Source organism: Sturnus vulgaris, chromosome 1 (assembly GCF_052056855.1).
Source record: "Sturnus vulgaris isolate bStuVul1 chromosome 1, bStuVul1.hap1, whole genome shotgun sequence".
Classification (NCBI taxonomy): Eukaryota; Metazoa; Chordata; class Aves; order Passeriformes; family Sturnidae; genus Sturnus; species Sturnus vulgaris.
In genome coordinates, this window is record NC_142243.1 from 67,088,699 (window position 1) to 67,105,710 (window position 17,012).

The window sequence follows — 17,012 nt, forward strand, 5'->3', positions numbered from 1 at the left end:
AAGAAGCAAAACTCAGAGGAAGGAAGTCTGGCTCTGTGACAGAAAACCCTGTGCTTTATCTTACACTGGTTCCCTACTGTGAGTCAGTCACTCCCCCTTTTTTTTTCTGAGGACAAGTGAAACAATTCTGCTCTGCTCTGCATGGCTAACAGCAGCAGTGACCTTCAGGCTTGCCGCTTAAAGCTGGTGTGGGATCATCCTAGGGAAATTTCAAAACAACGATATCTTTCCCTTTCCCTGCTGCTCCTCCACCCCACTCTGCTTCGTGTCTTCTCTGCAGCCATCAAGTCTGGGTGCTGGGCTGCTGGTGCACAAGAGTTCCCTCTTCTGTCTGCCTCTCCCTCCACCTTCCACAAAGCTGACAGGGGGATTTTTCACCTCCTCACTTTCCTTTTTCCTCTTTGATTAACTTTGGACCAGATGGCCAGTCCCCAATCTCTCAGCATGCATTTGACTGACAGGAGCCTTTGATAAACCTCATAAGAATGAAGTCATCTTCAGGTCACCTCCTCTGCCTGGCCTTTAGCATCCCACACATACCACCATTATCTGCTGAATAGGAGACAAAGGAAATTAGCTCCAATTCCCTATCATCCCCATTATTTTCACACTGATTTAAACAATGAGGCAATGAGATGCCCTTCACTTTCCTTGGAAAGGTACAAATGTCAGCTGTTAAGAAATGCAAACAAGAGGGTTCCCATGTTAATGGATGGGCTTCTTTGTAAAGCCATGAAGTGGTAAAGTGGATTTATTCACCGCCTGCCTGGAAAACGCTTAACACACTTCTAAACAAATTCTTTAATGACTTTTATTTTATACACAGTGTGGAGTGCTTGAGAAGTCTCATTGTTTTGGTCTGGACATATACAATGAGGTGATATACTGCTCTTGTTTTTCCATATGCAGTTATCAACTGAAATCTTGGAATCTGAATTCCCTGATATACAGAAAGGTTTAGCTGTATATGAATCAGAGTACTGTGATGTGGGAAACTACCTCCAATTTCAAGTGAGGAAAGAAATTAGTATACTCTGGACAGAGGACTAAAGTGCATGAATCAAAACATCAGCTCTCCAGAGAATTGTAAGTAGTAACTTCATATCCACTTGGCTGTTAACATTTTATCTGAGAAGAAAAATAACAATACACCTTAGGAATTATTGCCTATGGGGCATTTTAGGGCAGGCATGCTAGAAAATATCTGCAAAAATATTTATTTTGATGTAAGTTCTTTCTCAAGATTGTGGTCTTCCACTTGAATTGATTTGACTGTCAGTTAATTCTGGATTTTTGGCAACTGAAAGTGTCTGGATAATTGGACACTTGCATGAAAATGTTCTCTAGATCACTGGCACACCCACATACATTGCAGGAGATCAAATCATCAAGGGTCTCCAAATTAACACTTGGGAAAACTGGTTCTTAACTTGGACAACATTAATGGTCCAACACGTCGTGTGCTTTACATTAAAATATAACTTGTTTTTTCTTCTTTGCTTACTCTCTTTAGTAAAGCAGTCAGCATCTTGCCTCCAAAATGGGGGTTCCTAGAAAGTCATCTCCTGATGCACAGTTGAAAAGCACCCCACAAGAACCTATTTATATATTCCACACAGCAGCAATCATTCTGGGAGCTGGAAACTGGGAGCTGTATTCCTGTTGCCCAGTATGAAACAGGAGCAAGGACAGTGTGTCAGGTCACGAGACTGGTGAGCAATTCTGCACACCTTGCCAGATTGCTAGACCTTGGCTTCCTGTGCAGTCAGCAGAAAGAAAAGTCATCTTGGTACCTAAGTCAGGCATGTAGAGAAGTCAGTCCTGCCTGCAATGCATCAAGCATTGTGGCTCCTGCTCACTAGAAGTCTGAATCATTCTTTGCCTATTGACCTTAGATGCCACTGTAGTGGGAGTTTAGACTCTTACACTGAGCAGGCTGAATGTGGTGGCACTGGAAATGATGGTTTGTGAAGGCCTTTCTGTTTTAAAGTCCTAGGTGGTGCTTACCACATACCTCTGGCCACTGATGAAGTCCTGTCTTTTTCTTCACAGTGTTATCAGAACTACCTTACTTCACCAGTGGCAGAGAGAATTCAAATGACAAATTGTCTAGGCTGATTTATGCTTCTGGGCACCCCTGGCTACCCTTCAGCATGAACTCTGTGTCTAAAGAACAATTGTAGAACTGGAGCATGTGAGGACATCTAGCTTTTAAATAAAGACCCTCTCCATGTGAATTCAAACATAATCTTGCTGCTGAAGGAGTATGTTAATGGAAGTCAGGCAGAACCTGCATTTTTTTGCTTTGTGAGAGTCTTTTTTCTATGACTTCTGTTACTGGTGTAAGAAGATCCATTCTGTGGTACTGCAGTAAATGATTCCCATTCAAAGCTGGGCATATGAACCAAACACTAGTTGAGAGAAGTCTTGAGAAAAGTGAGTTAAACCTAATTAAAGTATTAATTCTTCAATCATTCCTGAAAAAAAAATCAAAAGAAATGTTTGCTTCTTTTTTCCTTCCAGCTAAAAAGCTTCCAGTGTGGCCTGTACCATCAAAGTATTTTAACTGCATAGCAATTATGCCTTGTTCCTCCTTCCTCTATGTTCCATCTTATGGGGTGAACTTTAATCACCACAATTTTATGGGTGCTGACAATAAAAGGACAGTCTTCTGCCATCTCTCAAGAGCCTGTAATTCATGTTACTTCTTGAAGCATTTGAATAGCTAACACAGAAGGCCAGATGCTTGCTTCCATTTATCAAGTCTCACCTTCTTCATGTTGTGATGTTTCTGTCTTGATCATGGCTGATTTTTCACCAAGTTGCCTTTTTTCTGACCCCTTGACAGTCAATCCCCAGCCAGCCAACTGGCTGAAGATGGGCACTAGGCTTAGCTAGCTAGAACATGGCACAGGAACAGATGGCTTCTGCCCCAGCAGCCTCGGTAGCATTTTAACACTTCTGAAGGCACCTTTGCACTGGTAAGGGTGGGAAGCTCGACACATTTCCATGCATCCTGCTGCACGCTTTCTGATTGGAATCTGGAGGAGGAATTGAACTTCTGGCAGCAGTTCTGAACTTGGCAGCCAGTCAGTTTCTTTTAAGGACCCTGCTGTGTCAGGGTGCAGATCAAGGTGCAAAACCAGCCCTCTGAAAAGCTTATTTTCCTTAGATAGGGAAGAATGAGTTTCATGCAGCTAACCTGCGGCATGGATTGAAAACTGCAGTACTAAATATGGTTTTTTAAGCACCATTCTCTTCCCCAATTTGTTTTTCTCATACAGGCTGTCACTACTTGGTGTATTTGTCTGTCCATCTCTGCACATGAATGAATACACCAAGAAGATGGACTGATATACTGGCACCAACAGAGTGTGACTTAGTTTGCATTAGGGTAGAAACTCAAATCAATCTGAAGAAGCAAGGACACAGCAAAGCTTCTAATCTCAAGCTTTTGACTTTTGGGGATTTTTAAGCAGAAGTATTAGCTATCTGCAATTCAAAGTGAAGGGTTGAGGGTGGGGGGCTTATGCTTCCCATTTTGTTTTTAAGAAGGTCACAGTGAAAGCTTGTGATTGAATATTTTGCATGGAACTGCCTATGACAAAGAGAAAGACGAGGGGTTTGCCAGAGTACTATGAAAAGAGAGAAAGATCTGTGTTAGATTTTAAAGGTATATTTGAAAGAATGAAATAAAAAAATGCTTTCAAATCCTCAGGGACTTTGCAATTTATCAAGAAAGACACATTCTTCCTAATGAAAGGTTACTGACCTTCATGAATGTGACAGTTCAATTACAGCCCATTCATATGCAGAGCAGTCGTTGATAAAGGATTTAGGAAATGTGACTAGCATAGCAAAAAAAAAGGGGGGGATGTCTAGAAAATTATTTTTTATTGTGGAGCAAGAAATATAAATAAGATTCAGTCAGGTAGTAGAACCTTTTCTTCTCTGGCCCAGCAACCCATTAGATTTGCTTCAGTGAATACATTGACTTTTTCCTCTTCTTTTTCTACTAATATTTCTGTCTTTTTAATCCTCTGAACTACTAAACCTAACAAATCATAAAGCCCTTGGGGTGCTGAGATGCAGGGTTTCAAACATTTTTTCCCTCTGACTGGCAGAGAAAGCTGGAATGTGTCCTAATGTTTTTTTAAGTGCTTGAGTAGTATTTAAACTCTTAAATGGATGGAAAGTTAAAGCAGCAGCAAATGCACATGCACATACATGTAACCCCCCCTTCCTTTTCCTTCCACATTTTCCTCCCCCTGCTTCCCCACACACACTGAGCTTGGCCTCTCCAAGGCTGTTAATAGCCAAAGCAGATATTGGCTAGACTCTCTGGAGCCAGCCTTCAGCCAATGGAGGGTGACACCTGTGAGCTGATGTTTGTTGAACTCCTCCAGGTGTAGGAAAGATGCTTAAATTGACATAAGGCAGGAGCTGTGAAAACAGGCAAACGTGTTGCTCATATATATACACAACTCCCTGGAAGATCCCAAGGCTAAGCTGTTGCAAAACAACTAGAAAGTAAGAAAGAAAGAAAGAGAAATGTTTCCCTTGCTTTGAAACAATTCCAGATTATCTGTTTATCCATCTGCATGCACACACACTCATGGACCTGGGCCAACGCACACATGAAGTGTGCACAGAAATAACTTGAGGTACACACGTACAAACCCATCTTGTGTCTTAAGGTGAAAGCAGGATGAGCACTCGTGGAGTTAGATGAGGACAATCCTTTGAGTAAACGTCCTTACAGGTGGTCCTGGATGGAGCAGCCGTGGTGCAGGTTGAGTGCTCAGTACCTTATATCTACGGTGGGTCAGGGGTATATGGAAGGCATCGTCTTCCAGAGAGCAAGAAACAGATTCCCTACTTTAACCCGGTGCTTGGATTCAAGAGCAGTCAGGTGGGTGAGAAGAAGCACCAAGCCTGCTTTTGGAAGTAGGAACCAAAAGATATTTCCTTGACCCTTTACTCAGAATCTGTGAAATGGCACTGCCCAGGCTGCAGGGATGGAGACTGTGAGATCTCTGTTGTTCTCAGAGGAGCAACTGCAGGGAGCAGAAATTAATGCAGAATACCTTCCATTTCTGTTATGTACAATGATGCTTTTCAGGAAACCAAGACCACTCTGAGTCTTCCATGCTGCTGCACAGTCTGTCTTCCCTGCCTAGGTACCTTCTCTGGGTAAATTTCAAGCCCTATCCCTAGTGAATATTTTGAGCACTTTGCTGACTGGGTGCTGAAATTTGTATATGTTCTCAAGAAATCTCCAAGGGGCCTGTTTGGAGGTCCTGTGGTTTTTCATCAGCAAACACCCATTGGCATCCACTGCTTTATGGTCTCAGCTTCTGTTGGCTCATTTGGGTTTAGATGATCATTGTAAAGGCAAGAACACTTTCTTGTCCTTACTCTAATTTTAGATCAAGGGCTGGCATGTAACTGGCTTTGGCAGCATTGAATGATAATGTCTCATAGTAATGTATACAAATAAAGTAATCAATCTGTCTTTATTGGTACTTTCAGATGACTTTGAAATGCATAATTGTAAGGTATTGAATTATGGAAATCATGGTAGAAATTACAAGCATCCCTTTGGAATGGTCATATTCTTACTTCTCTTTTAAGCTGAAGTTCATCTGATCTTTTTTGAAGGGCTTTTTAAAGCAGAGTTCATTGTTCCCCCTTTTGTTTGTCTCCTACCTGAGACCTTCATGAGGGTGTTAGGAGGATTACCCAAGAGAAATGAATCCAATATATTCCCACAAGTTCTCTTTCCAAGAAATCCATTGATGCAGTGCAGCAGGCAACCAAGCATCTTTCTAGGACATTCTGAATTTTTTTATATCCTTCTTGCTTTTCCTGGTGCCCAGACTGCACTAGAAGCTCTGGGCAAGCTCTGACAATCAGATGACCATCTCCCCTGCCATAACTTTTAGCTGTCTCATAAGGTAGAAAGATTACAATCAAGGCCCTTCAAGCACTGGAAAGGAGTTTTCTAGTTGTATGTACACCACTTGCTTCTAATGTTGAAAATAAAAAGAAGATAAAGGGATTGAAAATGTTGTCATTTTTAAGTTGGAGTCTGTCTGTGCTGTTAGATTCATATTAGGCAGAACAGTTTAACACTGAAATTGGAACATTTTTGTATCTGAACCGAGGACTGAAACAATTTTATTTAAATGGAGAAAGTACAAGAACTAATCCAAAGATATTCTATTAAATTCTGTATGTCATTCCTCAAGTATGTTTTCTGCAACCTGCTGTAGTCTATTTGGACTATGAAATTATATAAAGGGTTTGCTGGAATTCATCAGGGCTAACCTTTCTGCAATGTTTTGTCTTTGCCTGTTGTAGATAATGCATGCCATCTAAGTTTGGGTTTTGGTTTTTTTTTTCTGTGAGATCCCTAAAACAAGACTGTAAAACACTTGTCACAGAAGGGCTTACTTTTCATCAGTAGTAAAATGTATTTAGTCTATTTACCAATGACAATCTGATCAACTTAATTTTACCTTCATACCTTCATTTCCATGACAGAATTTAATATTCAAATTGAGTTAAAAGCCATTGCTACTGAATGCAAAATAATAATTATCAGTAGCAGCAGCATGAGAACATTTCTGACCACATTAGCTTCGCTGAAAAATAAAGACTTTGTTTTCTGCTTACATTTAATTGGCAGGGTTCCTTCAAAGTTTACTCTTGGCCCTGAGACTTGAGAGTGCAGTCAGGCATGTGGCTGAGAGCAGTTCTAATGGGCAAGGCTGCATAACCTCACCAGCTAAAGCTCAGGGGCTGAGAGGGGGTTGCTCACCAGGGGAAAAACACAGTGCACTGCCGCTCAAGCTAGCATGAACTTTACATACTGCATGCCTTGCTGATTGATTAAAAATGTAGTCATCCTTAAAGGCAAACCTCCTAAGGACTTACAGTAAGTCACAAATACAAAGATGGTTTTATGTTGTGCACTTCCATGTAACAGACTCTTTTGGGATGAGGACTTTGTTTGCAGTCAGTGAGAATTGGTTGGTGGCTCCTGTGAGCTCGCTGGTTGAGGCAGGTTCTCCTCAATCAGTCCATGTGGAAACCAAACTGCACCTGAGCAAACACTGGAAGGTGGAGAAAGAATTGCTTTCAGTTCACAGCCACAGAAGTTGGAGTGACTTATGCATGTTCCAGTAGGGAAAACTTTCTCTCATGGCCGATTGTTTGATAAGATATGGCAGGAATTAATTTTAGGGGGGCTAGTAATCATGAATTATTGTATGGCTGGCCCCCTTCTAGCTGGATTTTGAGGTAGATATGAAGGAAAAATATTGATCAGACTTTGTCTCTCAGTTGCTCTGGTGCCCTCAGTCAACTGTATGAGATAACACACAGGAAAGCATTTGTATGCATACTCTCTAGATAGCAAAAAAGAGGGATGCATGTGACAGGCCACGAGCATCTCAGGGTAGGGTTAATGTCTTGTTGCCACAGTTTCAACTCAGGCTGGAAAGAACTGGGAACTGAATAGCAGGTCAATGTGCAAAAGCACATTGTGGTCAGGGTAGGAAATGGTCTCTGGGGGAATATTCATACCACTGATAGTCACTGGGCCAAACTATTGATAGATTTCCTTGTGTGAAGTAAGGCTGAGGGAATGGAAAGATTCCTTTTCCAAGTAGATGTGATGTGCCACCACAGTGTCCTGGAACTCCAATTTCAACATGGGCATAAATTCTTTCAGGTGCTGTTCATTAAAACTGTGCTGAAGAAGGTAAAGGCACAGGATATTGAGCATGTTACTGTTATTTGTCTGGCCTAGTGCATACTCTGCATGTTGGGGTAGACACTGCTCTGTCTAGTGTCTTACAACATATTGATAGGAAGGACTGGATTCAGAGAAGGCAATGTTGGCTCACATTCACAAAATGTTATAACTACCTGTGTATATATGTCAAATTTGAAGTATTTAAACAGACCCCAATTCTGGTGTATCAAAGTGTCTAGAAAACACATTTCTTCAAAAGAACCTTTTCTACTTTGGAAGAAGCAAGAAAAACAGTAACAGGCAAGATATATTACAAAATCTGGGCCTCAATCCAGGAAAAGCACAAGTTTCCAAGATCCTCACATTTCTACATTATGGCCTATATTGAGGTCAAACCTTTTTAAGGTGCAGATTTTTCTTCTGGGTACTTGAAGAGGAAACAATGTGGGTTCATTTCCGTAGTTGTTTTTTTTTTTCTTTATGGTGAATAATGGGATCCTGGGATATTTGTTTTTTAAAAGGTTGGTGACTACTTTTTTATTGCTGGATTCTATTCTTGTCTTCTGGTTTGCAATGAGTCTTGACGGTGCTCTTAAGGGTTAAGAATTGTGGATTCCCCTTGAAGAGGAAGGATACTGAAATTTTAACAGATTTTCTCCAACATGCTTTTTCAGCAATCAAAGAAAACCTATGAAAGCTGGAAACTTCTGAGTGTTTGCTCATTTAAACCACATTTTTCTTTCGTTGTAGCTCATACTCCTACCAGTTTTCCTCCAGTCTCACTATGCCAGTGAGATAATTAAAGCATGAATTCCTATTATCAGACAAGATGACACCGGAAAAATACCTCTAAAATCATTTTAATGAAAATAAAAAAGTTGAAAAAAATACCCTGTCACTTTGTCTCTGACAGGGACAGCCCTTAAAGATTTTTGTAGGATAAAGAAAAGTCTCCTGATTTCAGCAGCTCATCTCTGCTGATCACAGGAAGCGAGGGTGTAGCTGAGAGATCGCTCTGCTCCAGCTACCATCCCCTAAAGAGAGCAAACTAGCACCAGCACAGGGTGGTATCCAAGGTTACTTTCCAATCTGACTCTTGGTTTCCTTGAGGGCAGTGCTGGGGTGACTCCAGATCAGGCCTGTGCTCAGCCTGCCAGGGCAGTCAGTCCTGCCCTACTGGTTTGTGTCAGGTAAGAGCAGGTCTGTAGTCTACTCCTGTCTGCCCTTGACCTTGCTGTGTAGACAGCAATGAAAACCCTTTCCACTCATCCCCCTGCCTGCCACAGTTAATCCTAAGCATTCACTCCTTTTAACACTGCCTGTGGACACATGCAAATGTCACTACTGAGGTGCCTTATTGCCTGTGAGTGTAAAGGAGCCCAAGGGACTTCATACATTGGCACATAGTGACCATCCAGTGGTGCTATTAAAAAAGGAGAGGTAAGATATAATGGAGGTGGGTGTCTTTCCAGCCAGCCAGCTACATAGTCTAACACTGGTGGTACTTTCATGTTTTGCATGAATTGCTGACTAGGAGTTTCATGTGGCTACTGTATTATACATTAGTAACACATACATGCCATGCAAAAGCAGGCTTTGTCTATGCCCAGATACTGCTTGAACATTCACAGGTATTGACAGTTTCTGGGACAGCCAGCAATCCTTATTTTCAGCCAAATTTCTGGACAGATAAAAAAGGACATGTTTGGTGAAACTGGCCCCTAGAGCAGCCTCAGTAATCTGTCAGTTCTTGGCCTCCCACCTCGCATTTTAAATACAGGAGGCCAAGACTCCATTGTGTCTTGGTGTCTTCTTTGATGCAGTTCTGGTGTGCCCCAGAACTGGTCTGCCTTTGTTGCATGCATCTCCTCTCCTGCAAGGAAGGCCAACAGAAGGAAAAGGTTAATAGGAAATGGGTTGTCTCTTGATCCCCAGTGACTGGAGTAGCCCTGCAACCTAGCTAGGGACACTGTAATTTATAGTGAAAGCTGAAGTGGTGCAGAAGATTCAGTCTTCTGGGCACTTTCCAGAGTGAACTCTGTGCATTTCCATAGAGATCTTGCTCTTCTCATTTTTTTTTTTTTCTGGTCTTTTCTTGAATTAAGTGATAGCAGCAACTACTCTCACTATCTCATACTGAGTAAACTGGGAAGTCCATGACTTCTGCTTCATATCAAAGTTTGTTACCCATAGAATGAAAGATAAGGGGGCATTCTTTTTTTTCTGCCAGAGAATGTGTGGGTTGAAAACATCTAATCTGTCAAACTCTTCATGACTAATAAATATTAACTGCTTCAAGTATTTTAATTATCGAAATTTTTTAAAATCTGTGGCCAACTACTTAAATATTTAACCATCTGCCAAAAAGCAGTCTTGGAGGTTTATTCTACAACATAAAGGCACTGTTGTTGAAAATGGAAACTTTTAATATAGTGTTTAGATTAATGACGTTGATTTTTTTTTCTTCACTAATGAAGATAGTGTTTTAAATTTTGTCAGGGTCTCCACATGACAACACTTCCAGTCTCCTCTAAACATTCCTCCACTTGAATTATCAGATTGGCAGAGAAAGGTTTAAAAACTCCCTGTGTTGGAATATTAGACAGTTGGTTAACCCATGTTGAAGGCAATGGAGCTCGCCACAGGATATGGCCATTGCCTCTTCTGTGTGATGCAATAGCAAACACAGTAGGATGCAGCAGAACAAGAATAATGATACTCATTTTCAATTCAAGCTTAGCAAAGCAGATGTATGCCAGCTGGGCTTCCAACTCCTGATCTTCTCACTTTCACTTTCTTTTGCATTCTTTGCTTCTCTTGATCTAGCAATGTCTGTGAGACACTGGGGGGGGAAAGGGAGAGAGAGAGACTTTGAAATCCCAGTGAGTAGGAACAATCCAGACAGCAGGTGATATTTCAAAGCTTCAGGTCAAGAAGAGTCATCAAGCCCTGAGGCCTGATATCACTTCAGATCCCCAGAAATCTTCTGAATTCCAGAAGCTTCCTGACCTCTTTAAAGGTAATAATGAATAATCAATACTATATTTGATCCCTTGCATAAAGGCACTACAACAAATGACACCAGGTCTTTTGAAAGAAAAAATAACATTTTGATCTTACATTGTAAAATTGCCACGCTCAAGACTACCTCCTGACTCACAGGCTTAATTATGTAATGACATCCAGCTGGACTACAAAGGGCTCTTGCAGAAAGCCAGGATCTTCTGGGAATAAAGTGTCTGAAAGGAAATGTTTAGGCTTAGAGATCCTCTGGCACAAAATGATGTTTCTGAGGAGGATCCAATGTTGTATCACTTTTATGGTGTTCTACTTACGACAGGGCAATCAAAACAAGTCTATTTTCAATGCAAGGGACTCTGATTTTTTGTGGAGACAAGTTGCACCAACACGTGAATAAAAGACTGTTTTATTCAGATTCTCTGAAGTGTTAGAGAAGTGGTGAATATAAACTTACTTCTCTCCTTTCCCACCAGTTATATGTTGCTTCCATTGTTATATTAGAATTGTCTACTGATGGACAAAAGATTAATTACACCAGCTTGAGCTGTCCCCTTACTAGTCAGGAAGAATGTATTTTGGCTGTAGCATAAGTGGTGTTGTGTTACAAATGTCTGAGCACACATGGACTTATGAATGTGCATTTGTTATCCAACCAAGGCAAGGAGTCCTGCCTAACTGAGGAAGAAACCCTGGAGAGGTGACTGCCTCCTTTCATGATGTTGAGGTAGAATTTATTTTTGTTTTTTTTCCTTTTTGTTTTCTGGTGAAAGATCTGAAAATGCTCATTTTGTGAGTTAGGACACTGGGATGCCTGCCACATCGGGTAGTGTTTAAATCTGAATTACATGTGGGACTAGCATGTCTTCCTTGTTGTCTGGGTTGGGATATGTACATATTTACTGATTTATATAACAGTTGTCTTTTGTACATCATGAAGTGCTAAGTATGTACAGCCTTGGATCTGGAACTTGAGATTATAGTATTCTCACCAACAGTGTCCTGCAACACTGTTGATCCAGATATGGACTTCATGCCATTCCTGGCAGCAGCAAAGTCCATTGGTGCACTGCTGATTCTGGTCGTGCGTTGCATTAATGGCTGAAAGCTCTGAATTCAGTTAAGAGGTAGAGCAGAGCAGCTTTGCTTCCCATAATTTCTGGCTGAGGATAAGAACTAAATGATATTTCTCAAGCAGTGATTTCACAGGTTCTTAAGATGAAGAGTCCTGCTTTTATCATCTTTAATGAGACTAACAATTCTGTGCTCTGCTTATGAGGTACAGCAATTACTTGCAGGTGACTTCCTTCATTTTTCATTCATTGTGCTTGGAACTCCCTGGGTGAAAATTAGATTGTATTGTTACAACTCTTGTATATATTTCTAAATTCTAATAAAGACAGACCAGTTTTCTAAGAGGTTCAGAAACCTAGTTTTTCTAAGTCTTAAGGACAGAAGAGCTGACACCAAGTCTGGTAGACTCCTGTTAAATCACATTTCAAGCATGCTCTGCTCTCCCAGTCCTCTGTCTCCCTTGAGTGAAGTTTGCATTTGCAGAAACAAATACTTATGGAGGCAGGTATTGCATGGGAAGAAAGTATAACACAGGAACAAGTCGTGATGTTGGACCAAAGCTCTTTGCACTTGGTGGAGACATGTACAATGACTTCACTGAGCTGCCAGTCTGGCACTGCTAACTTGAATCTATTTGTGCTTTTCAGCTCCCACTCAAAGGCAAAGACTCCATAGCTGTTACCACTATCCACTGACTGTGCTGTATTCTTAGCATGCTCTTTTCAGTCTCTTAACTCCAGTTTTGTCCTTTCCCTAGTCACATCTTTCTCTGTGAGTGTCCCAGTTCAACGGGATCTTCCAGAGGGGCTTTCTTCCTGAAAGATAGGTATGCAAGAATAAAATGTCATAATCATAGAAACAGAAAAATGACAGGAAAAAAAGTAAAATATGTCTAATACCTAAGCAGTATTATTTATCATTCAGTGTTAATTTTCTCCTGTTTCTGAATATGCTTGGTTTTTTCTTGCCTTTCGGTAAATTCTGCTATTCACTGCCAGGTTTTATGTTTACGTATATCTGTATTTGTGTGGGGGTCATATATATACATGGATGGGGGAATATACAGAGAAAAATATGCCACAATTTGCTTTAAGGTAAATTTATTGTGTTGGTGATAGCTGAAGCAAAAAATTGAGGGAAATTAATATGTAAAGAAATTGAGTTATTAATGGTTCTATGAGGCCAAAATATAGGAGCTTGTATTGTCTTTCTGTTTCAAAGAAAGTTCCATGACTGTGCATCTAATGAACTCTGGAAAGTTGAGACTCCAAGGTGGTGGAATGCATTGACAAGGAATGTAACCTTCTTTCAACTGGTGATAGATTTTCTGTAGATGGTATCAGTAGCAACAGCAGAAATGAGATGCAATGTATTCCTTCTCTGTAACAGAGCTGCAGCTTTTGACTTCTGTGACTGAAATTTTTCATTCTCTTTTTCTTCTTTTTCTTGTCTGGTTATGCCACCAACTTCATGGGATCTTTTTACTTGGAGTTGATTTACCCCTCTCTCCATTTTCCCTTCATCCCCCAAGACCCTAGTATTTCCTTTCATGCTTTGGCTGAAAGTAAGTGTAACTTTCTGACTGTCAAGCACAGCCAAAACAAAACTTCATTTAAATGTTAAACAAAAATCCAAGAGGGCTCAGTCATGCCCTCAGTCCAGATTCAAGGCTCTGATCTGCATGGTTCTACCTGTCTTGAAGGAATCTTTCCCAAGAAAGCTTTTCCCTTCTCTGTGATCAACTGTGAAAAAACATACCAGGCTTTTCTCTCTCACCACCTAGTCATGTCTCTAAAATCCTGTTCAGACGAAAATAAAATTGCAAACAATGTCCTGAAGACAAGCTTTTTAGTACATAAAAATGTATTTTATAAGAATAGGGATAAAAGAGTTAAAAAAAGTAAAACATCGTCTATTCCAAGCCTTTACATTTTGAAAACATTGATGAAATTAGTTTTTCACAGTTTTACCAGCACTACTTTTAAGCTTGCTTCCCACGCTGTTGTGCAAGTTACTTGCCGATTACTCAGGGATGCAAATCCTCACCAAGCCTGACTCCTAGTGCCTCTGAAAAATGCTCATGCTGTGAAAGGAGAGGCATTCAGCTGCCCTGGATTGAGCAGGCTGTCAGACATCCTCGGAGAAGTTACCATGAAAAGAAACTCCAAAACTTTATTTAAAGTGAAGGCTGTTAATCATGGCCTTGGTGCTCTCATTAGAGAGGGGAGGAACCATTTAAAGTCAGGAAGCTGCAGTATGTAAAAGTAATGAAATCGCAATGAACGCATCTTTTGCCAGCTGGTTTCACACCCCCAGTTGGCAATACACAAAGGTTTAGAGGGGGAATTAAATCCATTTTTCAACAGATATAGCTATTTTTGTGATTATCATATAGATTCCATGAGCTGCACTTTGGTCCTATCAAGACAGGAAGGCAGCTGCATGAGAGGTGGAAAGAGAGAGAATGATTAAGATGAAATCAGCACCAACAGCTATCATGGGCAGGGAAAGTAGTGTTGGATCCCAGCCACAATACCTTTGCAACCTAGTTTGAATGGGCCTGAAGGGATGCCATAATGTAACCTACGCTGAACAAAGTACATGGAAAGCTGTCTGACATGGGACTCTATGTTTCAAAGAAAAAATACAGATCCTTCCAGGCTCTAATTGTTTTTATTTTGCTTGTTTTGCTCTTGGGGCTATTGCCTTCAATAAAATGAGATGTAAAAAGTAGAGTGAAATAACACTCCGAACCAGATACAAGTGAGAAGAACTTGAAGGAGAAAGAGATTTCCTCAGCATCAGTCTTTAAATCAGCTGAAAGTCCAGAAATGAATGGTGAATGAAATTTCTCATCACTCTATGAGGTACAGTTCTGTTCTAATTTCTTGTTTTGTTATTTCTTGGTTTGTTCGGTTTTTTCCCCAAAAAAATCACTGGCCACCTCAGTCCATGAAGTATTATTAGGATTGGAAGTGATTTTGGTCAGGAGACTGCTGCCTCATTCTGAGCTGATGACTCAGCTCCCACCTTTATCAGCTCTGGGCACAATCTCACCCTCCGAGCACAAACGGGTTTCCAACTGAAGAACAAATTTGTTCTGTCTAGCAAAGGTCAGGACCAAGTCCTCAGCTGTGAACTGCAGGAGTATAAATACTTTCTGGCAATTGGACTTTTGTTGTCTGGTATGTCTTCCTAGCCAAAAATTGTGGCGCCTGCTGTTTCTGACAGCAATTTCCCCAACCCCTTTTGGATTACCAGAAATTCATCCCTGTGCAAAGAGCACAAGTATCTCTTGTAGTTCCAGTTTAAGTCCTGTTGTGATTATTTAACAAGTGCTTAGGAGCCTTGTAGGGACACAGTCATGAGATGAGCTTAAGATTATTTTCTATTTACTGCAAAGGACTAGAGAGTGTCATAGCAAACACCCGTGTCAGGAAAGCAGAGAACAGCCAACTGCAGGACTGCCTCCCCATTGGTCTGACCTGAGCGCTCAAAACAGGTGCACGAAACAAAACAGTGCTCAAAATTGCTGCACAAACAGGTGGAAAAACAGTGTTTTTTCACGTTAAAACAGAGAAAAGGGAGGTTGAGAAGGAAAGAATAAAATAAATTACCTATTGAAGCTCCCTTAAAATGTGTACTGATTTAGTCAACAAAAAGTGAGGAGAACCCATAAACTCCAGGCATTGGTTTAGTAGTTACTAAATATTAGGGAGAAAAAAATGCTTTTCTGTCTCATAAATGGCATCTCAGATCTTGAAACTTACTAGGCTCCCTTGTACTACCCAATTTTTCAAAAGATCCAACATGTATTTGTTTTTTTGAGAAATGGAAATAAAAATAGAAGGTCATGGTTTTAGAGGTGGGTTTTAGAGACTTTTTTTTTAATTCTGGCTAGACTCTAGAAAAGTCCTTGTTAGGCTAGTCAGACTCTAGAAGACTCCATTAATTTATCCAGCAAAATTGAAGACAAATATCCACAGTCTCTTGTTGCTGGCTTGCTGGTTATTGAATACTATACAAAAACTGCAGATCAGTGGTACACAACCTCTTCAGAACCCATGTGTCATTCTGACAACTTTCCAGGACCAAGGGGGGCATACCTAATTTGCATACACATTAACATAAATTTACATAGGAATTGAATCTGAGATGAATGTGCACAGTTGTTATTATTGTGTATTTACAATAAACTTCACTGTAAGTGTTGACAGCACTTCACAAAACAGAGAGGAAGACAAAACATTCTTTGAGAGTCAAAGAGTAAATGAAGCACCATTTTCCTGATAATGGTTCTTAATGGCTTCCCAAAAATTTGATGTGGCCACAGGCATTGAGGAATGCAGCTTTGAGGCTCTCAGATGGCAACTGCACTTGCATGAATGGCAAAATAAATCTGATTTTCCACAGATAGGAATTTGCTGTCATCTGTGGTTGGAGAGACTGATTTTTTCAGGGACAGAGATAAGGATTATGGAATTTCTGCATCCTCCTCCAACTCTGTATTTCAACACCTACTCTTTTACTGGTCTACATGAGTTCCACCTCCCTCTGCACTGCGAGGGGAAGGGTTTCACTTATCTCATGTTTTTGTCTACTTGCTGTTTATACATTGGAACTGGCATTTATGAGTCAGAGGTGTGTTCTGAGCCTGTGCTGGAAGAGGGAAATCTGCAACTGAACTTTCAAGGGCAAATGGGGAAAATTTTCTATTTCCCTATATGGAAGAGTCAGTGCTGCACAGTAGAATTCCAAGTATGACTTTCATTCCAAAAGAAAGGACCCTCTCTGAAAAGACTTTTAAATAGATGAGTTTTTGATGTGAAGCAGAAGGAAAACATTCTAACATTAATGCCCCCCAAAAAAATGAATCTGCAATGGGCATTGACATTTAATAAAGTGGCCTGTAGCATCCCTGGCCATAGAAGATCCTGGGAAAAACTCCAAACTGCCAACACAATTGCTGGGTAAGCCAGCCCAACGGACCCAGAGGGCACTGCCAGAAGAAATATCCCCTTTAACTTTCAGCCATGGTGATGTTGTGCATTCATTACCAAGGAGGTGGAAGAACAGCATGATGTGCTTGAATAAATTGTTCGGTGTACTTGTTTTAGATCGTGGAGTTAGCTGTTATTTAAGGTTATTACACACAATG

General features: G+C 40.7%; 1 long non-coding RNA gene across 1 annotated transcript in view; it reads left to right on the forward strand.

The window, feature by feature from the left end:
- The first annotated feature begins 863 nt into the window (after positions 1-863).
- The window catches only part of LOC148225274 (uncharacterized), a 245,037-nt gene continuing 228,888 nt past the window's right edge, over positions 864-17,012 (forward strand). The window contains exon 1 of the long non-coding RNA XR_015805100.1: positions 864-1,086. This is a non-coding gene — a long non-coding RNA (uncharacterized LOC148225274). The remainder of the gene's footprint in view (positions 1,087-17,012) is intronic.